This window comes from Felis catus, chromosome D3 (genome assembly GCF_018350175.1).
Source record: "Felis catus isolate Fca126 chromosome D3, F.catus_Fca126_mat1.0, whole genome shotgun sequence".
In the NCBI taxonomy this organism is placed as follows: Eukaryota; Metazoa; Chordata; class Mammalia; order Carnivora; family Felidae; genus Felis; species Felis catus.
Genome location: NC_058379.1, coordinates 68,270,471 through 68,297,416, shown reverse-complemented (window position 1 = coordinate 68,297,416; position 26,946 = coordinate 68,270,471). Strand labels below are relative to the sequence as shown.

General features: G+C 48.2%; 2 long non-coding RNA genes across 4 annotated transcripts; both read left to right on the top strand.

The window, feature by feature from the left end:
• Nucleotides 1-1,968: 1,968 nt before the first annotated feature.
• On the top strand, nucleotides 1,969-7,962 carry LOC109493446. 3 transcript variants are annotated; one of them, XR_002147694.3, is made up of 3 exons: nucleotides 3,851-5,173; nucleotides 5,259-6,597; nucleotides 7,263-7,670. It is a non-coding gene; the product is annotated as an uncharacterized LOC109493446 (long non-coding RNA). The 3 variants fall into 3 exon arrangements; XR_002737352.2 differs by adding an exon at nucleotides 7,816-7,962 and having other exon boundaries at nucleotides 3,869-6,597; nucleotides 7,263-7,480; XR_002737351.2 differs by having other exon boundaries at nucleotides 1,969-6,597.
• A 2,033-nt stretch (nucleotides 7,963-9,995) lies between these two features.
• LOC109493448 lies at nucleotides 9,996-26,366 on the top strand. The gene is made up of 3 exons (XR_002147697.3): nucleotides 9,996-10,180; nucleotides 22,154-22,389; nucleotides 23,366-26,366. It is a non-coding gene; the product is annotated as an uncharacterized LOC109493448 (long non-coding RNA).
• The last annotated feature ends 580 nt before the right edge of the window (nucleotides 26,367-26,946 follow it).

Genomic DNA, 26,946 nt, shown 5'->3' with positions numbered 1-26,946 from the left:
TCTCTCGCTTTCTGTCCTTCCCCCACTCACCCTCGGTCTGTCTCTCTCTCTGAAAAATAAATAAACATTAAAAAAAATTTTAAAAATAATAAAATAAAAAAGTTGTGGGCAATGAGGACTTGATCCACCAGGATCTCTGCAAACAGACAAAGGGCTGAAGGTCCAGGAGGCTGGCATCTTCCTTTGCTCGAGGGCTGCCCCTGGGGGCATCAGCTTCTCTGTGCTTCCAGGCTGCTCTTACCAGTGAGCTGAGCCCTACTGGAAAAAGCCCCCAGGCGGAAAGCGGGAAGAGGCCAGGAGCCCAGGGGAGGAGGCCGGGCAGGCTGGGCTGGGGCTGGGCTCCTAGCTGAGACTGAAACGAGAGGTGGCCAAGGGCATGGGAAGCCGGCCCTAAGGGCGCCTGCCTGGCTCCAGTCTTGCTCGTTCATCTTCCTGAAGGCACCTTCGTGTGGAGCTGGGCTGGATTTGCCTTCTCCCTCACGGTTAAAGCAGTTGGCTTTTCCAGGCCTGGAGGAAGAGGTTCAGTTGGGAGCGCGCAGGGGGTTTGGGAGGAGATGGCCTAGGGCATTTTCCCAGCTCAAGGCTCAGGGTCACCTCCTGTCTATCACAAATGACTCAAAATAAGGCCTGTCTCCATGGCTACTTTGTCTCCTCAAGCTACAAGTCTGGTTCCAGGAGATTTCCTGTTCCAGGCGCTCCCCCGCCCCCCTCCCCAACCATAGTGCTCTGCAGGCCCAGCTTTCCCAGCATGCTCTCTGTTCATGGCCTTTTGGCATCTTCTGAGACTGGCTCGCCCCCCCCCCCCCCCCAAGCTTTCTCTTTCACTTACTCAGGGTGTTCCTGGCCTGCTCAGTTTGGTTTCTGTTTCCAGTAATTTCCCCTCAACCTGAGGCTCTTTCCTGCTGGAATGAATTGTTTGCCGGCCTTTTCTGAGATTCCCAAGATCTTAAACGGCCCCACCCCTCCTTTGCTCGGCCCGTGTCCCCAGTTATTTTTGTTGTCCCCATCAACTGCCAGCCTGTGGGACCTTCCTTGCCCACGCAGGACGCTCGCAAATCTGCCGGCCCGGGTTCTGCTCAGAATCCTTCTTCCTCTTGTGGGCGTGAGCATTTTGAGGTGGGGGAGGGTTTTCATTCTTGCGGCCACGTCTTGTTGTGGCTGGGTGGATGGCATTTGTCCATTTCCCAGAGTTTGGTAGATTTCCTGTCGCCTAGTTTGGTTGAAGAGGTTACATGCGGACTTGTTATTTGGTTCTGTTTTCGGTGGGGGTGGTCAGGAGGCTTTACAGGGAGATTACAAACTAAACTACCACTGTGGCCACCCTTCAGTCGTATTCTTAATTGATTTTCTTTCTAATTTTCTAAAATATCAATTTAAAGTTATGCATTTTCCGGGGAGCCTGGGTGGCTCACTAGATTAAGTGTCTGACTCTTGATTTTGGCTCATGATCTCACAGTTCGTGAGTTTGAGCTCTGCATCGAGCTCTGTGTGGACTTGTGTTCGTTCTTTCCTTCTTTCTTTCTTTCCTTCTCTCTCCCCCTCTCTCAACATAGGTAAATAAACTTAAAAAAATAAAGTTTTGCCTTTTCCTCTCAATTCCATTTCCACTGAAGCCCACAGATTGGATACGTAAGGTTCTCATGTCATGTTTTAAAAAATATTTATTTTTGGGGCGCCTGGGTGGCTCAGTCGGTTGAGCGGCCGACTTCAGCTCAAGTCACGATCTCGCGGTCCGTGAGTTCGAGCCCCGCGTCGGGCTCTGGGCTGATGGCTCAGAGCCTGGAGCCTGCTTCCGATTCTGTGTCTCCCTCTCTCTCTACCCCTCCCCCATTCATGCTCTGTCTCTCTCTGTCTCAAAAATAAATAAAACGTTAAAAAAAATTTAAAAAAATATTTATTTTTGAGCACAAGCCGGGGAGGGGCAGAGGGACACAGAGGATCTGAAGTGGGCTCCGTGCTGACAGCAGAGAGCCTGATGTGGGGGCTCAAACTCACAAACTGTGAGATCATGACCTGAGCCAAAGTCGGATGCTCAACTGACTGAGCCACCCAGGTGCCCCTTGGGTCATTTGTTTTTAAGGAGTGGGTCATTTCAGTTTTGGTTTCCTTTTTTAACTCATGATTTTCTCTGCTAGTGAGCATGGAGATGGCAGCTTCCTGGTACATCACTGGGAACCAGTCAGGGAGTGTCGGCAAAGGTTGCAATGCGTTCTTGCAGGTTCATGGGCAACCAGGGAGCAAGAAAGGGGCTATTCGAGGAGGATTATTTAATAACACCCGAGGGCTGAGCAGGAGGGGTAGCCAGGGAGACAGGAAAGGAAGAGGCTGTTGTAGTGACCCAGGGAAAGGCGACTCCAGCCACAGGAACCTTTGCCCTGGATTTGGCTCCCACTGCTCATCTAGGACAGCCCTGCTTCCTCTGACGTGTGTCCTGTTCAGTTTCCTATTGTGGCCACGGCTACTCTTCCTTGATTCCCAATAGCTGGACGAGTGGCACAGAAATTCCCCTGCCATCTTGTGACTTGGCTCCATCACTCAGCTAGCAACCATCCACACTGGTAAGTCTTGTAATTCCAGACCATTCCACCTGGATTCCAGTTCATATGCTTGCACAGTTATAGATGCCCGGAATTGTCCAGAGAGATCTAATATTCTAGAGGGTTTCAAGCAGTTTTAACAAACTCTCTTGTTCAAATAAAATCTTTGGAAAGTCTTTCAATGTAAAATAGGTAAAAGGAGAATAATGGATTCTCTCAGGACTTCACGTTTATTTAGTACATTTTTTTTAAGTAGGCTTCACCCCCAGCACAGAGCCCAACGCAGGGCTTGAACTCACGACCCTGAGATCAAGACCTGAGCTGAGACCAACATTTTCTTAATTTATGGAAATGTCATGACTTGTGGAATCGATGAAGTACCGTCTTGAAGCCCCAGGTTCCCTGGAACAGTTCGGAAACCATGGATCTCTCTAAACTCCTCACTTTGCAGATGAGGAAAGAAAACCCAAGAAAAAATAAAAAGGAACAGACACGGAGACACATACAGAGTGGAAGATCTGAGGAGGAGCTCTGGCGTCTTGGCACCTAGAACAGTACCCTTTCTATCACGAGGACCTGCCCTCTGGACCTTAACAGGAATGCGCTCACCAGTTGTTTAAGGAAGCGCTCAAATGCTTTCAAGATGCTCTTTGAAAAGTCGGTTACAGTGCTCAAGTAATTTTGGAAACACCAGCTTCTGATTCCCTACAGCTGACTCTCATAGCACATTAGTGTACTTAAGGCTCTGAGAAGTCCCGCAGTGGAGAAAACTACTTATCTTTGCTTACTCCAGATTTTCCCAATTCTTACAAAATCGACTTTTCCTGGATCTGCTTGTATTCTGCTTTGAAGCCCGGGAAAGGCTTCCCTCAAGGAATGAATCTTTCTGGAGATGAGGACTGGGGTGGCGAGGACTCAGGCATTATCCCGGTAGGTGCAAGATTTCAGGTGTCATCACCTGTACCGCTTCCTTCCCCAAAGACGGAGTTGGCCAGCCCCTCTGGTCGGTGCAGGGACGGGGCATGAAGGGGTCGGAAGAGGGGAAAGCAGTCGGAGTGGATGGTGCAGTCTTCGGATTGCCCCGTGCAATTCTGTACTATTTGTACCTTCTGGAGGCCGACGTAGCCGGGTAGCACGTGGTCAGCGGTCCGGAACCAGGAGAGACCTCCTAGCTTATTCTTTCATCATTTTGCCTTTCTTTCCTTTGAGTCCCCTTCCAAATCCTGTGGTTGTCCCCGTTGATGTGTTTGCTCCTCTCCATTCCTGCCGATCCCTCTCCTCACCTCTGGCATCCGCTTCCGGGCAAAGTCCCCCCCCCCCCCCCCCCCCCCACCGATGCAGACTCTCCCATTGGGCCGCACACACGCCAGCCTGCTGTTGTCCTCAAAGAGTGTGCGTGCGCGCGCGAGTGTGACCACCCAGACCTTTCACAGGGGCCGTTCCGGGGCTGCATCCAGTTCCGTGCCTTTCGTCTCTCCCCCACCTTTCCCCTAACGTCTAGGAGTAGACAGACCCGATTATTTTCGCAACCACCAGAGGGCGCAGCGATGACGGCGGTTGAAAGGAGAACCGACAAAACGACTCCTCTTTGCGGCTGGCTTCAGTCTTGGAAACAGGCAAAGCTTGAATCCACGTAGGGCAGAGTGGAAATCTGGTAGCTTTGGTCACCGGGCGCGACCTCTTCGTCACCTTTATTCCAAGTGCAGTCAGATTCGGTCGCAACACAACTCAGGGCCACGCGGTGCCGGTTACGCCTCGGCCTCATGCCAGCCCTTCAAACGTGTGCAGGCGAAGAATGTTCGGGAAAGGCTTCCAGAAATGTGAATTCTAATGGGGGTTCCTTTATAATGGGAAGATGGCCATTTGGCCACAGCAGAAAGCAGGGCTGGGGAAAACGGGATGCGCACCAGGACTGTTTAGGGCTAGGCTCCCGAAGGTGGGGCTCTGCCCTGGGCGCTGACATTAGTTGGGGGCTGTCATCTTCGGAATGTGGCCTCAGAGGTCTCCACAGGCGGGACAGACATTGGAGGGTCACACCAAGAAATGTATTTGTGTGTGCCAGACCCGGAGGCAGCACACGCCGTTTTCCATTTGTCTGAACGAGATCAGTTGGTCCTAATCTAACTGGCGGGGGGGGCTGGGGAATGTGGTTTAGTCCTGTGCCCAAGAAGAAGAGAAAACGGACGTTGTGAGCACTCTCTTTCTGTCACATCTCCCTCTCGAGAGAGATTGCGGTAAGGATGAAATGAAATAATATCCGTCAGGGTGTTTTACCCGGACAGGGAGATGCCTTACACCTGGAAGAAAGACGCTGCAAGAGCGACATTGCAGATGAGGTTGTATCTGAACGGGGACGGGGATGGTCCATTTAAGGGTCTGCCCTAGGGCGTGGACTGAGGAACAGGGGAAAGGAGACTGGAGGGGCTGTACTGGTCTTCCCGAACTCATGTGAGTCTTTCACTCTCTGACTCACACATTTAGCTCCCGCATTCATTCATTCAGTCACTCATTTACTCTTCACAAATTGTTGTACTGCCCTGCCCCGTGTGGCCCGCTGGTCTATACAATAAACGATGCCACTTCAAGGATTCAGCGCTGGCCTTTGTGTTGGCAGACTGGGCAATCAGCAATCACAAGTAAGTCAGCCTTGGGAAAGGGAGCCCCTGTTTTTGGACCCTTGTGTAACCTACATCCTTGGCACTTTGACCCCTCTGTTCACAGACACATTGAACAAATACTGAGATATCTGAGGACAGAGGTTGGGTGACACGCTGGAGACGGGCCATCCTTTGTAAGCTGCTGATTAACATCCCCCCCCCCCCGTGGGTTCATGCCCTCAGGCACTAACGTGAGACCCAAAGGGTCACGCATGCGCTTGGGTACGCGTGTCCACTGGTCCATCCCCAGATTTCCTTGTCTCTGATTTTCCACTCTGTTCCTTCCAGGCCCCTGGCAGCTAGCCAGGCCATCTAATACCGCAAAGAAGGTAATGCACATCTATGCCTCGGGCCACCATTCTGCCCACATAAAGTGGGCGACCAAGTGCACTGGTTCCAGCTTGCTCCACTAGAAGAACTACCTTTTACTGTCACCTTTAAGGGGCTTCTCTTAATCTGGGCAACAATACAGGGGCAATCCTATTCTGTGAACCAACACTGAGTTCAGTAAGGAAGAGGGTACCTACAAGGTATCTATAAGTAGGGATTGAGGGAGAGTCAACAGTGTGGCAGAGGTAAGTGAAATGAGAGCCCAGGTGGCTGTTTCTATCATTCACTTCACCGTTCGGAATGTGCTAAAGCCCACACTCAAATATACCACTTCCATTGCATGATCGATTGCTGGCGTGTATGTCCAAACTTATGTCTTTGTAGATTAGATAACAACCCAGTTCACAAGGGGAAATCAGACTGAATAGTAACGGAGTGTCTCGTGGTTGGCTACCGAGTCTCGGTTAGGGTCCAGTAGCTGCTTCTCAAACAGTATAGATCTCTACCGTAATGCATGGCCTCGTTCCAGAATCTGTAGGCTCTGTGCTATGTCTCTTCTACTGAGGACCGCACAGCTTTATCCAGCGCAGATACCCCAAGGCACCTTTAGATCTGTTGGTCCCGTGGCCCAGGCAACAGAGAGCTTGGAACCACAACTTGGACTTGCTCCCCATTCAAAACTGGTGGTTTTCTGAGTCATCAGAGAAATGGAACAGAAGTTTAGACTACGTTGCCTTCAAAATCCAGAGACACTCCCAGGCATTCTGCCTCTGTCCTAGTGCTATAAGATGCAGAGTGCAAGAGCTTGTTCTTTCCCTTCGGGGGATATCCCCACACATCCCAGACAAGTGGAACGCTATAAAACTCACCAATGTGGCGTGCTTCTGCCTCTTTGTGGAGTTTATCTCCTACTTTCTCCCATGCAGGTGTCTCAGTGCGTTTGGGATACTTGCCAATTCCTGCTCACCGGTTCCAATTACCATAGTGTCACCAATACAGTGGATCAGCATGATGTTCTGCTATATCATGACAGAAAGCAAGAGAGTTAACATAGCCCCGAGGCAAGACAGTGAGTATGTATTGCTGTTCCTGCTAATTAAAGATAAACTTCCTTTGATTCTCCCTGCTGATAGATTGCCAGGCGCTGCGTTGATCTGCCCCAGTAAAGATCCATAATCAGCCCGCGGCTGAAAATGGAGTTAATCTTACAATAGTCCACCGCCAAGGGTGAATGAGATGAGAATTAAATGGGGACCACCTTCCTCATCTTTCAAATCTTTGATGACGGTGTTAATCTCTGAGATTTCTCCAGAAATGTCATATTGCTTCTCGTTCACCTTGGGGGCTGCTGTGGGGTTAGGGAAATTTCAGGGCTTCTACCTGGCCCTTTCTACCATAGTGGCCCTTATTCCACACATCAGGCTAATACTGTGAGGGGGTCTCAGTGCTAACCATATGCTAAGTGGATCTGTCCTAACTACATACTTGGGAACTGGGCAAATAACCACAGGGTGGGTTTGCAGATGCACTGGGTCCTCTGTGAGGCTGACTTTGGTCAGGATTCAGGGTTCCGGAATTCCCTTCACCATGGGGGTCTGTGTCTGTGAATTGGTCAAGAGGTGAAGGCCACAATTTGTCTCCCAGTGGTTAATTTCAGCCTGCTACTTAGGAAATCTAGATACTTTTCTGTGTGTATAAATACAACATTCTAATGGTTGCTCATCTGTCTCACCCCTAGGACACAATAATCTATTAATTTACTGCCATGGATCCCTCTGGATCAAGAAACCCTGACTATCACTTCAACTTCCTGCCTATCAAGCAATTATGTTCGTTGGGCCTCTGAAAGCCCCCGCTGAACTTCTCCAAAATGCTCATCTCTTCGTCGTCAGTGTGATTTTTACTGACTTAGAAAAGACTATGTCGTCTGAGTGATAGGTTCTTGGACCATACACGGTAGACCCACGTTTAATGTTCCCACTTCCCTAAGTCTTCTGATCTCTTCTTTAACACGATGCCAAGGTGATTCTGGCGTCTCATTCTGGTCACTGTGTCCCCTTGTGGAGTCCAGGCTTCAAATAGCCAGCCCCGCAAGTTACACAGGTGTTTCTTGACACAAAGTAAAGTGTGAATCATAAATGAATTATCCCGTGTCAGTGAGTTCCCCTCTGTCCAGCTGTGTATGCTGCTACCCTCGGCTAGCATCCCCAACAGTCGCTTCCATTTATGCTCCCAAGTTCTCGCTAGCTTTGTAATTTCTTACCTATCTAGACCATTCCTTCCTGAAACAGGGTTTCTGCTTCTCCATCTGCTCTCGCTGAGACCTGACTTTGGTTGTCAGCCTGGAGACAAGGACGGCTAGTGGAGGACAAGCTTGTCTTCAGGAGGACAAGCATCATCTTGTGGAGAAGCTGCTTCAGGCGAGAGCACTGCACATCCTCCAGGCAAGTAGAGGCTAGTCCTCTCTGGCGAGGGGGAAGGTGCTGCCTCTTTGGGAAGGACGGCATAAGGGAACTCAGAGTTTCGAGATGCTCAGGTTCCTTCACCCAAATGTCTCTATCCCAGATCTCGGAGTCCTCCGCTTCCCTATCAGGGCTCTGACGTGACATAGAATATTCACCGAGGTTCTGCATTTCAACTTCATGGCAGCTCTGGACCCCCTAGAATCAGAGCCTTGCCCTGGTTTTTAGCAGAGTCCTTCCCGAGGCTGCAGGAAATAAAGATTTCCTTTAATACTACCATAGAGGGTATCTGGATTTTAAATCATGCCTTAAATTGACTTCCCTGAGCTGTTATTTATCTAAGTATCTTTAATGATGCCGTAAGTACCCATCCTAACCCACGATCCTTGTAATTATTGTTGTTCCTATGATGATTGAGTGCCATGACCTCCTTCCATCTGCGTTCTATCCCTACTAACTGCAATGGAAGTTGAAGAGTTCATGAATCTACCAAATGCCAATGGATTATTCCCATTCCGTGTACCTCTAGTGGTGGAGTACCATTTACCTTTAGACAGGCGCCCCATCCACCCCCTAATTCCATCTTGAAAATTGCTTCCTAGAACTACTCTCGGACAATTGTTTCACCTGCATCTTGTAGAAAGCAGAGCTTTCACCGAGGGCTAAAATGCTGATGTGACATTTGCAAAGTGTGAGACCAGTGAGATGAGGGTGAAGAAAATGGAAAGTGAGCCAAGGAGCGTATGAAACTCTGCAATATGTGACCGTACTGGCTATTGCTTCACAACAAGCCACAAAAAAGACGTACAACTCAGTTGGCATGCACATTAATGCTGCACGTTGGATTTTCTCCAAAAGGATTTCAAAGAGGAACTAGTCCTCAGGGTAGTCCACAGAAGGGAGACATGAGGAGAAATTTGCCAGGCGGCTCCCTTCCACCTTCCATTTCCTGATGGATGCTCAGCCCCCTGCATTATTATTTGCCTCCATGGCAGCTGCTCAGGGAGCCAGATGCCATGGTCTGGGTGTAGCACGTTACCCAAGTCTAGAAATGCCTCCGTACCTCAGTATGGTACACGGTCCATGCTGGCCATGCAGCTTGGGGACTCTCTTGGGTTCTTGCCACCTTGGGGAGATTGTTAAAAGCAGTGGCAGCAACATGGTTCAGGAGACAAGCGGAACCTGGGAGAAGGAAGCCAGGAACAGTAATCCAAAGAGGCACAAGGTCTGTGTCACATGCACTATGCCTCGGGAAAACAGGGACAAATTAGGTTCACGTCACTCAATAATTCTTACCTTGGAGACTATTTAGCCAGATGCAATTTTGTGACTTTCAAGGGCTCAACGCAGTAGAAGACTTCAGCATATGAACATGGTCCACGAAGGCATCCAGGTGTGCCTAATTTCGTGCAACAGCCCTGCTCCCGAGAAGTGAGGAAAAGCTCCACGTTTCCAGGAGCCTGGCGGATAGCTCTTTTGTAAGGCGTGAGTTCCTTTGTCGATGGGAACGATCGTGTTCTCATCAGCAGGGGGAAGAGTTCAGTTTCAGCCTAATAGGGTTTCTTAAAGGTTCACATTGCCCCCTGTTGTGTCTTGAACTCAAAAATCTAATTTGTTGTTTACCTTGGCCAGACTGAATTTTGGCTCCCTGAAGATAAAGCCAGTGGCTTCTAGGTGTTGGATGTTCTCAGGTGAAATTGAAGGGCATGCATGTTTCTCAGGAGACGGTTCCTGGCTGGCTCTTGTGGACTGGGTTTTATGGAGCTAGGACAGTGAAAAACGCCAGTGAAGAAAAACCAGAGGGAAGCTTTCACCAATGTTTGATGACCTCGGGACATGCCAGGGACAAGATAATGATGAATTAAGCTGATTTTGCTCAACAGTGCCAACCTTTTAGGGTTTAATGGAAAAGATAATCATTGTAGTGACAAGCTCACATTTCCACAGTAGAAAAATAATACTTTTCACCGTGCAAATATTGAGGTGCTTTCTCTCTCTTCCATAGCTTCATTTCTTCACAGAGGGAGTTACACCGCGAGATCTGATTGACAACCATGGGTGAACCGTGTGATGTTAGCCTTAAATACTCTCAGAGCCGCGTTACTGTAATAAGAGTGATACACAACTCTCTTAGCACCTGCTGGAAAACTGAGGTCTATTGCAGACTTGAAGCCAACTGCACCTATAATTGAAGGTACGCAAAGAGCCCTGTTTTCTGCCTTAGCTGCGCCTTCTCAACGGGTTTTCTGTCTTCCCTGTGTTGACTCTTTGCCTGGATCTATGGCTGCCTGACTCTTACCTGCTAGACCTGGGGATCTGTCCCCATGGTTCTCGAACTCAGCTGTGAGTCAAAAAAAAATCCCAGAAACTTAAAAAAATACAGATACCTAGGTTTATCTCCTCACTGAATCAGAATCTCTAGGGATGGAGTCTGAGGGTCATCCCTGTAACTTTGAAAGCGCCTTATGTAATTCTAACGCTGCAGTGCCATCATTAGGCAATGGTTAGTAATGGTCTATTTCTACCATGCTGATCCTTTTCAATTACTTTCTGGATTCAATTTTTGAGGCCACTTCTACATGCCTCCTTGGTAAATGTGGGGTCTTCATGGGTTTAATAGAGACAGGAACATTCATCCATATGTTCAGCTATGTATGTACGTATACATACAAAACTACTTATGTATCTTTAAAAATTTTTTTATTTTATTAATTTTTTTATTTTTAGAGAGTGAGAGTGAAAGCACGCAACTGTAAGCAGGGGAGAGGGGCAAAGGGAGAGAGAGAGAGAGAGAGAGAGAGAGAGAGAGAGAGAGAGAGAGAGAGAGAACCTTAGGCGCACTCCACGCTCAGCACAAGGCCCGATGTGGGGCTTGATCCCACAACCCCGGGATCATCACCTGAGCCGAAATCAAGAGTCGGACGCTCCCCTGACTGAGCCACCCAGGCGCCCCTGTATTTATGTATCTATCCACCCTTCCATCTACCGAAATAATATTTATTTCTTTTTGGTGCCTCCTAGAGGGATGACTGTTAGTAGAAACCCAGAGGGTTACGTGAGCCTTAACTTGTGGGACTTTGTATCAGCTACTAAGTCTCTGTTCGTTTGTGAGTTCCTTGGAGGTAGAGACCACATTGCTCCACATGGTTGTGTCTTAAGTAGTGGCAGAATTGTGGAAAATGCTTGACATTTTTATTATTGAGATGGAATGAAAACAGAGTTACAAACATGTTCTCTATCTCTTCCAGCATACAAACAACACAGAAGTACTGGGTATCTTCCAAAGCCTCCTTGCTTATGCGCATGGGCATTCAATAAACTTTAATCTGCTAATTTGAAGTCTGAAAGTCAGGGTAGGGTCACGATGGCTACTTGGGAGGCATTAGAATGGAAGGTGTTGACAGAAGGAAATTGAGAGTAGAAACCTTAAGTGAGGGAGATATATTTAATTCTAGAAGTATATCGGATATATTTAATTCTAGAAGGACAGCCTTTCCTCTTTTATGGAAGTTATGTTCTGCCTTAAAGCTGCAGAAGTTTGGAATGATGAATACCCAAGCAGCCCTGCTGTGCTTCATGGTATTGGTCTGGCTTTGTGATTGAGGATAGAGGGTAGAGAACAAGGTGCAGTCTGATTTGGAGGATGTGGGAGAGGGCCCTACAGAAACACGAGATGCTCTACATCTGTGTACTTCATCCGTTAGAGCCCTTAGCATATTAATCATAGTTGCTTTAAATTTCTGGTCTGGTAATTCCAATATCCTTGCCATAGTTAGGTCTGGTCAGTGTAAGCAGAAAAATGGAAATTCTCAGAAAGAATAAACGATAAATGCTAGAGATGAAAAATCCTGTAACAGAAATGAAGAATGCCTTTAATGGGCTGATTAGTAGACCAGCCATGGTGGAGGAAAGAACCTATGAGCTTGAGGCTATGTCAATAGCAACTTCCAAAACAGCAAAGCAAGCAGAACAAACACTGAAGAAATAAAACAGGATATCCAAGAGCTGTGTGACAACCATAAAAGGTGTAACATACAATATAATAGGATTTGCCAGAAAGAGAAGAAAGAGAAAAGACGAAAGGAATACTTAAAGCAATAATGGCAGAGGATTTCCCCAAGTCCATGTTGGGACCCCAAATTACACACCCAGGAAGCTCAGAGAACCCCAGCAGTAAACATGCCAAAACCAAAACAAACCAAACGTACACCCAGGTCTGAATATAATATTTAGACCGTTGAAAATCAAAAACAGAGAAACGATCCTGGAAGAAAGAAGTCAGTGTGGGTGTGGGGGGAAACACCCTACCTGTAGGGAGCAAAGATAAAAATTAATTCAACTTCTCCTCAGAGACCATACAAGTAAGAAGAGAGTGGAATCACATATTTAATGTGTTGGGAGATAAAAAGCTACCTATCTAGAATTCTGTACCCTGCACAATTAGCCTTCAAAAGTGAAGAGGAAATAAAGACTTTGGATAAAATCAAAAAAGGAGGGAACCTGTTGCTAGTGGACCTGCCTTGCGAGAAGTGTTAAAAGAAGTTCTGCAGAAAGAAGAGAAATCATAGGTCAGAAACTCAGATCTACATTAAGAAAGGAAAAGCACGGGAGAAGGGATAAGTGAAGGCGAAGTAAGCATTTTTATTTTTCTTATTCTTAATTGCTCTACGAGGCTCAGCTAACAGCTATTCAAAATAATAATAGCAATGCATTTGAATATATATTATATATTAATATATATATTATTATAAGGTACTTGCACTGCCTGTGAAGCAGTTTAATGTTATTTAAAAATGGACTTTGGTTATAAATGTATACTGCATACTTTAGGGCAACCACTTAAACAAGTTAAAAAAAAGAAGTACAGCCTGTATATTAATGAAGTAGAGATAATGGAATCATATAAACTATTCAGTTAAAACCACAAAGGCAGAAAAAGGGAGGAAGAAAAAATAGGAACAAAAGACAACCAAAAGAAAACAGTAAAAAGAAAATACAATAGACATTAATCTAACTATATAATGTTTATTTATTTTTGAGAGAGACAGAGACAGAATGCGAGTGGGTTAGGGGCAGAGAAAGAGGGAGACACGGAATCCGAGGCAGGCTCCAGGCTCCGAGCTGTCAGCACAGAGCCTGACACGGGGCTTGAACTCACTAGCTGTGAGATCATGACCTGAGCTGAAGTCGGACGCTCAACCGACTCAGCCACCCAAGTGCCCCTAATCTAACTATATAAATAATCACTTTAAACATCAGTGGTTTTAATGCACCAGTGAAAAGACAGAGATTATCAGAGTGGGTTAAAAAACAAGACTCAACTATATGTCATCTACACGAAACCCACTTCAAATATAAATATGCATAAAAGTAAAGGGATGGAGAAAGAGACACCATACTAACATTGGCATTTCATAATGATAAACAACTCAGTTTCCCAAGAAGGTATAATACCCTATAATGTGTATGAGCCTAACAATAGTGTCAAAATACATGAGGAGAAACTGATAGAGCTGCAAGGAGAAATCCAGGAAGCTCAGAAAACACTAGCAGGATAAATGCCAAAAAAAGATGAATCCACTATTATTACTGGAGACTTCAACACCTCTCTATCAGAGATGGACATAGCCAGTAGGCAGAAAATCAGTAAGGACATAGTCGAAATCAATAGCACCACCAATCAGCCAGGTGTAATTGACATATATTGACTATTTCATCCAACAGCAGCAGAATACACATACTCTCAAGCTCACATAAACAGTCCCCAAGATAGATCCCATTCGGGGCCAGAAAACAGAACTTCACACATTTAAAATAGTAGAAATCCTATGACTGGGAACACCTGGTTGGTTCAGTTGGTGGAGCACGTGAACCAACTGAACCAACCGAATGTGATATCGGGGTCGTGGGTTCAAGCCCCATGTTGTGCGTAGAGCTGACTTTAAATAAATAAATAAAGTTAAAAAAAAAAAAAAAAGAACTCATATATCTGCTCTCAGACCACGATGGGATTAAACTAGAACTCAGTAACAGAAAGATAGCTGGAAAGTTCCAAAACAATGGAGATTAAACAACAGATGGGTCAAAGAAGAAATCTCAAGAGAAATTTAAAAAATATTTTGAACTAAAAAATGCAAAGACAACCTACACATTTTGTGGGATAGAGTGAAAGCAACGTTTATTGGGAAATTTGTAGTAATGAATAATATGCTATAGTATTTAGAGTATTGAAGAGAGATCTAAAATGAATAATCTAAGCTTCTAATTTAGGACACGAGAAAAAGAAGAGCAAATGAAATCCAAAGTAGAAAAGAAGAAATAGAAGAGAGAGGAAATGAGAAGAAAAGAAGTAATAAGAATTAGAACAGACATCAATGAAATTGAAAATGGGGTCTCAATAGAGAAAATCAATGAAGACAAGACTAGCCTGTTTCTCTGAAAAGATCGATAAAACCAATAAACTGCTAGCTAGACTAACTAAGATAAAAATAGAAGACACAGACACAAAAACTAAAACCAAAAATAAAAGAGGGGACATCACTACAGATCTCATGGGTATGAAAAAGATATTAAAGAATACTATGAATAATTCCATGCTCACAGATTTGATAACCTAGATGAAATGGACTAATTCCTTGAAAGACACAATCTTCTAAAACATGCAAGAAGAAAAAGACAATATATTAGAATCAAAAATTAATTGATAAAAAATTGAGTCATTAATAAGTAAGCTTCCAAAAAAGAATGCACAAGGCCCAAATGGGTTCACTGGTGAATTCTTCACGAACCCAAGGAAGGAATTATACCAACATTCTGTAATCTCTTCCGGAAGAAAGAAGCAAAGAAACACTCCCTAACTCACTCTATGAGGTCAACATTATCTTAATACCAAAAGCAGACAAAGATGTTACAAGAAACAAACTAACAAACAACAACTATAGACCAATATCTCTCATGAACATAGATGCAAAAATTCTCAAAAATATTACAGAAATCCAACAATTTATAAAAACAAATATACACCATGACCAACTGGGACTTATCCCAGGTATGTTTCACAACCCACGAAAGAAACAACTGATAAACTGGACTTCATTACGGTTGATTACTTCAGCTCTGTGTAAGATACTGTCAAAAGAATGAGAAGACAAGTCACAGACTGGGAGAAAATACTTGCAAAGGCATGTCTGACAAAGGATCCGAATATATCAAGCAATTTAAAGGCAGTAATAAGAAACCCAAATTAATTAATCCAAGCCCAATTTTGTCTAAGAAATAGACAAAGGACACGAACAGACACTTCACCAAACAAGATATACTGATGGCAAATAAGCATATGAAAAGATGTTCCACATCATAAGCCATTGGGGAAATTCAAATTAAAACCACAACGAGATATCCCTACACACCTGTTAGAATGGCCAAAATCCAGAACACTGACAACACTAAGTGTTGTTCAGGATATGGAGCAAAGGAACGCTCTCATTGTTTCTTGGTGGGAATGCAAATACTATGGGCATTTAGGCAGGTATCATTGCCAAAACTTGGAAGAAACCAAAATGTTCTTCAGTAGGCAGGTGGATAAATAAACTGTGGTACATCCAGACAATGGAATATTACTCAGCACTAAAAAGAAATGAGCTGACAAGCCATGAAAAGACATGAAGGAACCTCAAACGCATATTACTAAGTGAAAGAGGCCAGTCTGAAATGGCCGCATACTGTATGAGTCTAGTCGCTGGACATTTTGAAGAAACTCAGATGATGGAAACAGTAAAAAGATCAGTTGCCAGGGGGTGGGGGGCGAGGGTGATGGAGAGCTGGAGCATGAGGGATTTTCAGAGCAGTAAAACTATTGTGTGTGACACCATAATGATGATACATGCCATTGTACATTTATCAAAACCCACATACATTTATCAAAACCCACATACATTTATCAAAACCCATAGAATGTACAGCACCGAGAGTGAGCCCTAAATGGAAACTAGGGACGTTGGCCGACAGTGACAGGTCAGTTTAGGTTCAAAAGTTGTGACAAGTGTTCCCCCGTGGTGGGGGATGTTGCTTCTGGGGGAGGCAATGCACGTATGGGGACAGCACAACGGTCTCCCACAACTGATGCTTAACTGACCAAACCACCCAGGTGCCCCATGCTCTAAAAAATATTCAAGAAGAAAAGAAATGATCTGGAATTTTCACATCCTCAGTGATCCTCAGCAACTGTAAAAAAAACAACACAAAGCAAAAAAGGCTCAAGCATCGTGCTTGGACTCCCCGGGTATTTCAGAAAGTGTAAGTGATGGGCTCCAAATCACTGGCCTTTGGGACTCCAAAGTTCTTTCCACCAACTGTGCTGCTGTGTGGGGTCTTAGATCCCCTCCGAGGACCCTGTTGGTTTTAACGGGCTCTGTGAAGGGGGAAGGCATGAGGGAGCGGTGGGGGGTAGACCCTACCCTGGTTGAGCTGATGCTAGCTCTGGAATTATCCTTACATAGACATTTCAAAGAAGTTTCCAGGGGTGCCTGGGTGGCTCAGTCCGTTAAGCATCTGACTCTTGATTTCAGCTCAGGTCATCATCTCAGTTCATGAGATCGAGCCCCACATTGGACTCAGTGCTGACAGCTTACCTGACTGAGCCACCCCGGCACCCTGTAAATATTGTTTGCTGCATGTGTGTGTGCATACTGGGGGTAGGAGGTTGGTAGCTGGAGGAGAGAGATGGGCCTTGGGGAGTCACCCAATCCCTCCGCCTCAGTTTCCTCATCTGTTAAAGGGTAGTAGTCATGGGACCCACTTCATAGACTTGCAGGGATTAAGTGAGTGAATAGAGAACCCTTAGGAGAGCCAGGTGAATACATGCCATATGAACTTGATGTTGCTAAGCCCCAGAAGTAAGAAGAAAAGGGTCTAGAATCTTGTAACGTTAAAGCTGTAAGTGACCTGGTCCAAGCCCTGAGTCAGTTAGTGACTGTACCAGAATTAAAACCCGTATCCCCAACCCAGGGCTTTCTCTACGGAGACTTCATTTTCTGAAACCCAAGGCTGGAGCTCATATGGGGTGAAATTCTTTCGGAAACTTCCCCGGTACAGCATTGCATCTGGCAGTTGCCCCTCTCAGAATGAGAAGCGCTCCTGTGTGAGTCCTGCCCGGTGGCTTTTTGGGTAGACCAGAAGTCTGTGCCCAGGGGTGGTTCCCGAAGGTGAGTGGAGGTGGCCCCCTCCCACTTCCTGCCTCTGCCCCCAGCCCTCCCCCGGGCGGGGCGACCTCAATAGACTCTTTGTTCTCAGGACTTGCCCCAGCCCCACCCAGCGTTTAACTGTCCCACAATCTGGGCTCAGAGCTTTACTTAAACCACCAAGCCCTTGCATCTAACCACAAGAAGAAAACCACAAGCCTTTTGAATTGGGCTGTTTTCTCATGTTTTGTTTTCTTCCTTTCTTCTTCCCTCCCTCTTCCCTTCCTTCTACACCCGACCCCAACACACACACACACACACACACACACACACACACACACACACACCCTTTTTCTCCCCAGTGGTTTTCCCATCAGAAAGTTGTTTCCTGGTGTCCAGAAACAAGGCTGCTGAAGATTTAGCCCAGCAACATGTAAACAAAGAGGTGCCCATAGCCCTTAGGACACCCAGGGGACCCGCCACCCCTTCTCTTGGACCTGGAGGCCTCACCTCTGCTACAACTGGCACTGTCTTAAGGCAGATCTGGGATGGGAGCTGCCTTGCGTTAGCACTCCTAGGGCCAAGTGGCAGTGACCCAGCCTTGCGCCCAGAGGCCTCGGTCAATGCCAGGCCTGTGGCCTACAGCGTCCGGTGAGGACTGTGTGAGATTAGTGCTGACAGCCTGGCTCCCCTTGGAGCTGCCCACGCTCAGTGGGGTTCCGGCCCTGGGGACACAGGCTGGCCTGTCTAGGACTGTAGAGTCCTTTGCAGGGTGGGTAGGCGGAGAGGCAAAGTTGGTGCAGCAGGGGAAGAATGAGAGTCATACAAGTTCGGCGGGCTCCTTGGTCCTAATTCTCACGGCAGGTGAGACGGTCCCAAAGTACCTTCTGAGGGTAAGACGGTGAAATGCCTTCAGAAAAGAAAGGTCCTAAGGCACCAGCGTGAAGTCATAGCCGGGCTCTGGTAAAGTTCATCTTACTCTGGCCCATGGTGAGATGGGCTTTACCAGGGGTCACAGACCCAGTGCTTGCTGGGGTCAAACGGACAATGAAATAGCGTAAGAATCAGACGGAAGGCATAGAATACATGGCGCGCTGATATTTAAATTAATTTTTTTTTTAATTTTAAAAACAATCCTTTTGGGCCCAACAAAACGTATTTCCTGATCAGACATACCTCTCAGGCTGAGTTTCTTGCCCTCTCGTATACAATCTACAGTTCTCCTATTCTGACCTAGAAGTTGTAAAGAGATGTGTCCGAGCCCCACGAGGGCTTCTTAAAACACAGCACTGGGTTGGGCATTGGCAGAGGCAGTGGTTAAAAACACGGGTTTTGGGGGCACCTGGGTGGCTCAGTCGGTTAACTGACCGACTTCAGCTCAGGTCATGATCTCACAGTTTGTGAGTTCGAGCCCCGTGTCAGGCTCTGGGCTGACAGCTCAGAGCCTGGAGCCTGCTTCGGATTCTGGGTCTCCCTCTCTCTCTGCCCCTCCCCACCTCGAGCTCTGTCTCTGTCTCTGTCTCTCTCTCTCTTTCAAAATAACTATTTAAAAAACCCCAGGTTTTGGTGCCCAGCTCTGACAAACATCGCCTACTTGCTTCATTTTAGCTGTGTGATCACTGGATAGGTTACTAAACCTCGCTAAGCCGGTTTCCTCATCTGTCAAGTGGGGATAACGCAAGAATCTGTCCCATAGCACGATGAGCCACCTCGCGTAGTGGGCTTAGCTCCATCAATGATTGCTGGGACATACTGCACCCCCTACTACTGACCCCACACAAGGAGCTCAATGCCTTCTGCTGAAGAACAGGAGTTTGGTGGACTGAGGGTTAATGTTTTCTGTGGTTCTGGTCCACAGCAAGAGGGGTGAGAGTCGGACAAGGTCAGATCTACACAGGCCATTTCCCTGGGAGCCCAGAACTAATAGTCTCTTTGCAGCTGGGCTGTTAATTTTAAATTCCGCTGGTTAGGGCAGTTCTGCTCTGGGGTCTTGGAATTTCTCGGAGACCTCTCAGGCTCATTCCCAGCTGGGGGTACCTTGCCCATCTTAGTAGTGGCCCATTTGCCCTTGATCATAGCAGAAGCGGGTCTGCCTAACAACATGGGGTCTGTGGTGGGGGGAGGAAGCCATCCTCGGCAGCGCCCTGGAGGTATTTGAGGGAGGGGCTGAACTTCCTGACCTCCTCCTCCCTCCCTTGCAGGACCGGGCACTTCCCCTTGTTAGTTGCAAACTCCTCGGGGGCAGAAACTACCTGATCTCTTCCTACAGGCTTAGTACACAGTGAAATAACTTCACCACAGACTGGGAAGCAGGGATGGGGAGACAGATTTTTCACTTATTAAAAAGGGATTTTCATTTTACAAAACATTTTTCGAAAGGGTACTTTAGGGGCTCCTGGGTGGCTCCGTAGGTTAAACATGGGACTCTTGATTTTGACTCAGGTCATGATCTCAGGGGTTTGTGAGGTTGAGCCCCATATGGGGCTCTGTGCTGACAGCAAGGAACCCGCTTGGGATTCTCTCTCTCTCTCTCTCTCTCTCTCTCTCTCTCTCCCTCCCTCCCTCCCTCCCTCCGCTCCTCCCCCGCTCCTGCTGTCTCTCTCAAAATAAATAAATAGATATTAAAAAAAATAAAAACATACTTTAAATAGAAACTTACTTGGTTATTTAAAAGGAGATTTTGAGCTCCTCAGACCTAACCGGTGGGCAAAGTTGGTCTGCGCAGTAGTAAGGTGCGTCCCCTTCCCCGCCACCTGCGCGGCTCCGGCCACCTGTCGAATTCATAGAGAACTAATGGCGGCTGACTTTGCTCCGCACTGTGTGCACCATCACATTCCACTGTCACAGCCATTTCGTGGCCTGCTGTGTCCCCCCCCCTTCCCCCCCATTTTACAGATGAGAAAATGCACGAGTGAAAAGTTCAAAATTACTTGCTTGTAATTTTCAAGGAGGGGCTGGGTCAAGACCGCCCATCCAGCCCGAGGACTGAGCCTCTGCTCAGGGCCAGCTCTTAGGACGCGCCAACTCCTCTGCAAAGAAAGGCCTTCCCGACCCTCAGCTGGGGGGAAGGTCCCATTTCTCAGGCTCCCAGTAATTGCCCGCTCTCCTCCCACCTCCCACCGCGTCCAGGATGGCAGCTGTCCCGGGGCGGGGGGCGGGCCTGGAATCACCTTGGGAGCTGGAGACTCCTCCCATTCTCGGCCTGCATTCCCAGCAGTGCCGGAATCCTTGCCAGTCCCCAGGGACCTCACCAACCTTCTGCTCCAGGCGGGGTGTCTTCCGCCACTGCAGATGGCTCTAATGCTCGCCGAGGGGGAGTCTAGCAGACCCAAGGGGCCTCGGAGTACCTGCCATTTTTCCGGGGGAGCTCATGCTGTTCCGGCAACACCGGGAAGCGTCCTCTGCCGCCGCTCCCATCCTGACATAGTCTGGGAGCAAGTAGAAAGCTCCAAATGGCCTTGAGATCCCACAGCCACCTGCCTAGGCCCCTGAAAGGCCGCTCGCCAACCCCGTGGTGATCCCTAGTGGAGGCCCTTCTGCTCTCCTAGTGCTGGACCCAGGCCTGCTTCCTGAGGCCCTGTGTGCAGACCCTATGTGCTGAAAGAGGGCAAAGAGAGCCCAGCCCGGCCTCACCCTGGTCACCACAGGCCTGTCTGATGTCCTTACCCCTAACTTCGTCAGTTGAGCAGAGGTAATAATAATAATAATAATATTAACCTGGAGCCCTTGATAATTCATCCTGGACCTCACACCCAATGTCTCCCTGGGTTGCACTGGCAGACCCCCGGTTGTGAAGGGAAGCCACTATTATCGTTCCCGTTGTATGTGCAAAGGAACTGAGGTTCAGACTAGTTAAGGAAAAAGGCAAGGATGCAGCCTGGGCACCCATCAGAGAGAGGGACCTTGCGGCTGGGGAAAGGTTGCCCCGGGCTGAGCGCCAGCAGTGTCTTGTCCCTGAGCCGGCAGGGGCGCGGCTCTGCAGCAAATCCTGGCAGGCGCTGGAGCCTTCCTGGAAGGGACGGAGTCGTAGGACCGGGATGAAGGTGGCCCCGCCTGATTGCCCACCCCAGACCCTGCCCAGGAACCCCGCAATTAGGTGGGGGCGGGGGCACAGGAGGTGAGTGGCTCACTCGACTCCTCTCCAGGACAGTTGTCAGCTGCTCCCCGGGCTGCATGAACCTGGTAGCCAGTTTCCAGAAGGGGTCTCATGGCAGCAGCAGCTACATCACCCGCTGAACCAGAAGGAACTTTGCTGCAGTGCAGACTGGAGGATGGGGAGGGAGGGATCTAATCACCATCTTCTCTCTCCCTCTCTTCTCATTTTACTGGGGAAGACATGTGGACAGGAGGGAAGGGTGACATCATGTCTCCCTTTGCAGTCCCTGCCTTGCATTTGGAATAGTCCGGCTCAAACTATCCACGGGCCGGATTCTCTGGGAGAAATGAGATTTTTCACTTCTAGGAACTAGGGTGACCCACTGCTCACCAAGATCGATGAGCCTGTGGGTTCCTCCCCCCATGCTCTGAATTATGTGCTACCCTTCCTTTGGACACTGTTCCCGCCCCCACCCCCACCAGATGCCCCTCTGTTGACTCATCCTTGCTTGGGTCATGTGTCAGCCGTGAGGAGCTGGGCTGGGCCCCTCGTGGCTCAGGAGCATGGGGACAGCTCTGGCCTCTAGATCCGGTATATGACAGGCCTTCAGAACAAATGTCATAGCTTGTACTCGACAAGGCTCGGTGCCTATCTGAGATTTAGAATCCTTTTACTTTCATAGAATCTTAGCTTACAGAATCTCACCCAGCAGATGGGGGACATTTTTGCTTGGGTTTCCACTTCTGCACACATTTCCCCTAATTCAGATGTTTGGATGTCCCAGTGTTGTGGGCTGTGGGATACTTGATGGCTTGGAGATATTTTAATCCATTCGATATGTATTTATGAGGAGTCTACTATGGCAAGCATACTTTCTCTGTTATACTTCCAGGTGGATTTTCTCATTGTTAACCACATCCAATTGCTAACCAGGTCCAACCAGAGACCCCATCAGGGGAGTTGGGCCACAGTAAGAGGCTGATGGGACCTTAACCATTAGCCACTCTTCCTGGGACTTTCTGGATTGCTTCATCCTTGAAGGCCCAGTTCAAGTCCTATCAAGTCCTGCTGTGAAGTCTACCATTCATTCACTCCTTCATTCAGCCAGCAGAGAGTGCCAACTCTGTGGTAAGTACAGGTAGGAATACAAAGATTATAGCAGGGCGTTCTAGTAGGGCAGATTCCTTCATTCAACAAATATCGACTGAGGGCCCTTCAGGGTCTAGGTACCGTATTGTACTCGGGGCATAGCGCAATGAACCAGACTGATCTGAGTCCCCCCCTTCCAAGGCCTTAAGCCTGGTGAGGGACACAGACATGAGACCAGCTAACCCCACCGCACTGTGCTTAGTGGCACAGTGGAGAGGAGTTTGGGGAACGATGGAGCACACAGGTAGGTTTCCACCTCCAGGCGGAGGGGATGACTCACCTTGTACCTAAGTAATCACAAGGGGAGGTAGTGATGGGTTGATTCCCTACCCGACCCCCCCACCCCCACCCCTGCCACAGAGGTGCAGATTCGGAGTAGAGGTCCTCCAGATGTGGAGAGGGCTATCTTGAGAGCTCAGCTTTGAGTTGGGCCTTAAAGCCTCCAACCCACCCTGGTCTTTCTCCAGAAGCACTCCCAGGCTGTCTCCTAAAGTTAACTCAACTTTTAATGCTGTGATTGCACAATTACTCTCCATCTTGCTTTGTCGTGTTTCACGTGTGTCCTCTGCCCTCCCCTTAACATCATAAACCCCTGGAAGCCTCAGGGGCCCATGTCTTTTCTTGGGTCTCCCCAGAGCGGCTTGGTGCTGGGGACTGGACAAAGGGCACATGTGTGGGAGCCTGGATATGTGGGCAGCCGTTTCTCGATGCCCCTTTACGCCCTTCCCAGGACACACAGTGCCCGAGGGAAGTCGGTGCGGTGCCTGGGGGTGAGGACTTTTAAGTAGGTTCAGGGAAAGCTGAGCCTAGGCTCTGCCCAGGAAGGGTCTTTAAATAGAGCGGAGGAACGTTGTCATCACAGCCTGCGAGAGAATTCGCTTACGCTTTAGATTATTCATGTATATTGGGAACATTAACTGAATTAAGCTTTGAATAAAAAGGACTCTATTTTCAGAACAGTCGTGAGGACAATTAAAGGGCAGCATTTCCCCCCTGAGAGCTGCCATAGAACCACGTGACTTCGTTTTGGAAGCCGCCACATGTTCAAGTAATGCAGTGCAGAAGTAAGAAGTAAAAGAGAGGTCCTGCCCACATAGCGAGAGCCCAGGTGGCCTCCAGCCTCCTGCGGCTTCCCAGGTGCCGGGAGGTATACTGGTGGGCAGGGCTGGGTGCAGTGAGCCTGAATGCCACCTCCTTTGTAGAGCCCTTTGGGACAGGACAAGCCATTAGGCCTAAACTCAGGCTTCAGTCCTCTGGGGAGCTGGGGGCTGAGCTAAGGGGCTTTTCTAAGCTCTCCTGCTCTGCCTACCCTCAGGGGTGGGCATTGGCCCAGTGTCCCGGTCTGAGAACCTCTACAAGGAATGTTCCTACTGCTCCTAAAATATTTTCCCACCTATCTGCCTCCATGCCTGACATCGCCTATAAAAGAGGTTCATTCCTTTAGGTTAAGCCATGTCCTTCCTGGAAGTTCTTTGCAATGACACAAGTTTCTCTGGCTGGGCAGCCAGCATCCTTCATTGTTCAGTGAATACTTAGTATGTGCCCAGCATGAGCATAAGCGCTGGGGACATAGCAGGAGCCAAAGTTCCTTCCTGCTTTTCCGGGACTTACGTTTCAGAAGGGAAGACAGACCGAAAACTCATATACAGTCAGTTAGGGATGTCGGGTTGTTGAGAAACATAAAGCAGGGTGATGGGGAAGCGTGCTATTGTAGGGTGGGAAGGGAAGGCCTCTCTCACCGTTCAAATCTTCCAGCACAACTGGAGCTCACCCCGATCTCTCTCTGCCTGGGGCTTTAGAAGCACTCCAGGTTGTCTCGAAAAGTTAACTCAATTGTTTCTGCTGTGATCGCGTACTTTGTCTCCATCTTGCTGTGTCCTGTTTCATGTATGTGTCTCTTGCCCGCCCCTTCTGTCCTAAGCCCTTTCACTTTATTATTTATTGTCTTGTCTCTGGACGCTGGAACAGAGACCTGGAGAAGCTGAGCCCCTGAGTAAGGGTTGGCCATCTGAGTGAGGGTTCCAGGCAGAAGAAATAGCGAGTGTTAAGCTCCCACAGCAGTGGACGCTGGCATCTTGGGAACAGCCAAGAGGCCAGAAGGCTGGGTGCAGAGATGGAGAGGGGCAGGGGTAGGGGCTGAGGCCAGACTGTGGGGCCAAGCAGGCTCTGCAAAGGACCTTTGGGTGTACTCTGTGCGGCACAGGAAGCCATGGGAAGACCCTGAGCAGAGGAGGGACACGCAGTGATGCCATCGAGACACTCATTAGCATGACCACCTTGGGTGTCCCATGAATCTAGACTAGAGACAAGGGCGGCAGGGGCTGGGGACGCCAAGGGCAATGCAGGCCAATGAAGGAACTGAGACTTTCTCATGATGTCAGTAGGGATCCATGGAGGGTTTTAGAGTAAGGGAGTTTCACCCTTCATCTGGGAGTAGAGGGTGCTAGGCACAGGGAAGTGAGGTCGCCTTCTCAGAATGTACTGCTGGATAAAGATGGAACTGAGGTGAAAAGCCAGCTCTTCAGATTTCAATCCCATTAAAGCGTGAGGTTTTTCCTAAATAAGGAGAGGAAACATTTATCGAGCATGTTCTAAGTGCCACACCCTGCTCAGGTGCCAAGCCATTTAATTTTCAAAACAACCCTAAGAGGTGGACACTATCATTATTCCCATCTTACAGACAAGAAAATGAGGCACAGGGGGGTTACGTGACTTGTCTGAGGTTGCCCAGCTAATAAGCAGTAGAGCTGGGATTTGAACCCAGGTAGCCCGGATCCAGAATTCAGTGTGTTACAGGGCCTTGCTAGAGCTTTTGGAAACGTGAGAATGTGAAGATGGGGTGGTGGGAACCAGGACCAGTTAACATGTTGTTGCTAGGGCTGAGCCAGCCCCAGACTTGTTTGGACTCAGGCCCCGCACTTTCGCATTAAGTCCCATCAATAGTTAGCGGAGGAAGCAGTTGCGAAACTTGGTATTGGCTGTTGCTAAGTCGTCCTAGATCCGATGCGGGCCACACCACTGTTCCGGAGGCCGGAAAGGGCTCTGCTCAGAGGCTTTATAAAAAGACATTTCCTTAATTACTTCAACCCTTGCTGTTCTGTGCTCTTCTCTTGGCTCCTGATGGCCCTTCCACATGTATTTCCTGAATCCAGGGCTGGCCGTACATGTAGGGGAATAGTAGGGATAGCGTGACGGGGCTCTCAGAGACTTCCCCTTCCCAGCCCACCCAGACCTCTGACCTTTCTGCTGGATGGAGGCCCCTCAAACAGCTCAACCCAACTGTACGTGAGAACTATCTAGAGAGTTCATAGAAAGTCCTAATGGCTAGGTCCTACCCCACACCAGATGGATCCGAGTCTCTGGAGTTGGCCTCAAAGGGTAAGTTACAAAAAGCTCGATTCTAATGGGCAGCTCAGTTGAGAACCACTGGCCTAGACCAATCCCCCTTATTACGTATAGAGCAAGTGTCTTGTCCACAGTCATGTGACCATCAGTGGCAGAATGGGAAAGAAAATCCAGGTCTTTGACTCTTAGAGCAACAACTTTGTCCAAAAGAAACATAGTTGGAAAAGGCAAGTCACCCTAGGAGAGGCACTCGAACATCAGTGCCCGTAGATTTTTGGATGGTGGAAGGTGAGTTATGAGGCTAGAGTTTTACCAACATTACAGTCTGGCCGAAGACGGACACTGCCAGAATCACAGACAGCAGCAGCATAGCTTGGAGGAACGGGTCACAGACCCTGCCCTCTGGTCAAGAAAGAAAACATGGGGACATCTTTCGGTGAGGGTGGGAAACGTGCAAACCCCAGCCAGAACAACTATGCAGTGGAAACAAGCATGTCCACCGGAAATGGCTCTCCTTAGCTCATTTCACACATAGAAGAAGACTGTCCTTTCCCACTGCAGAGGGATGACTACTGTCTTTTCCCATTGAGGCCCCAGCTGTGGGACACATTGAGGGAACAGGACGGGGGTGGGGGCGGGGGGGGGGTAGATGCAAAGGAGAAATGGCTCCCCACAAGGAAAATTTGCAGCTGCCTTTTTTATCCATTGGGCCCCAAGTGCCTTTAGAAGATCTTGGATGTCCTCTCTGCCATAAACAGTCTGGAATGCCACGTCTCCTGGGCAGTTCGATGGTATGAATTATCCAAATTAAAAGAATGAAGGGTATCAGATTAGGGATGAAAATGATTCCTTCTGCAAGCTCTGGGTGCATACCAAAATCCCTATGGGGAGGTTTGAGTTTGTGTTGGCAAAGGAGGAACCTGGCAGAAATCTCTGGCCACTAATTCGCATACCTTCCCCCTTCCTGCCTGCCTATTTTCCTTGCCTAACAGGTGCCAAGGCTTTCCAGAGACAGGCCACCAGAGGGCACCCATAGACAGAGCCAGAGAGGACACTCAACCATGGTTGGTGTCACGGCACAGCAGAGGGAAAAGCACACACACAAGCTGAAATAAAGCCACACCCAGCCCCTGGCCTTTTCCATACAATGGCCGTGACCACCCTCCCTTCCTGGAGGGTACCCCTGTGGCT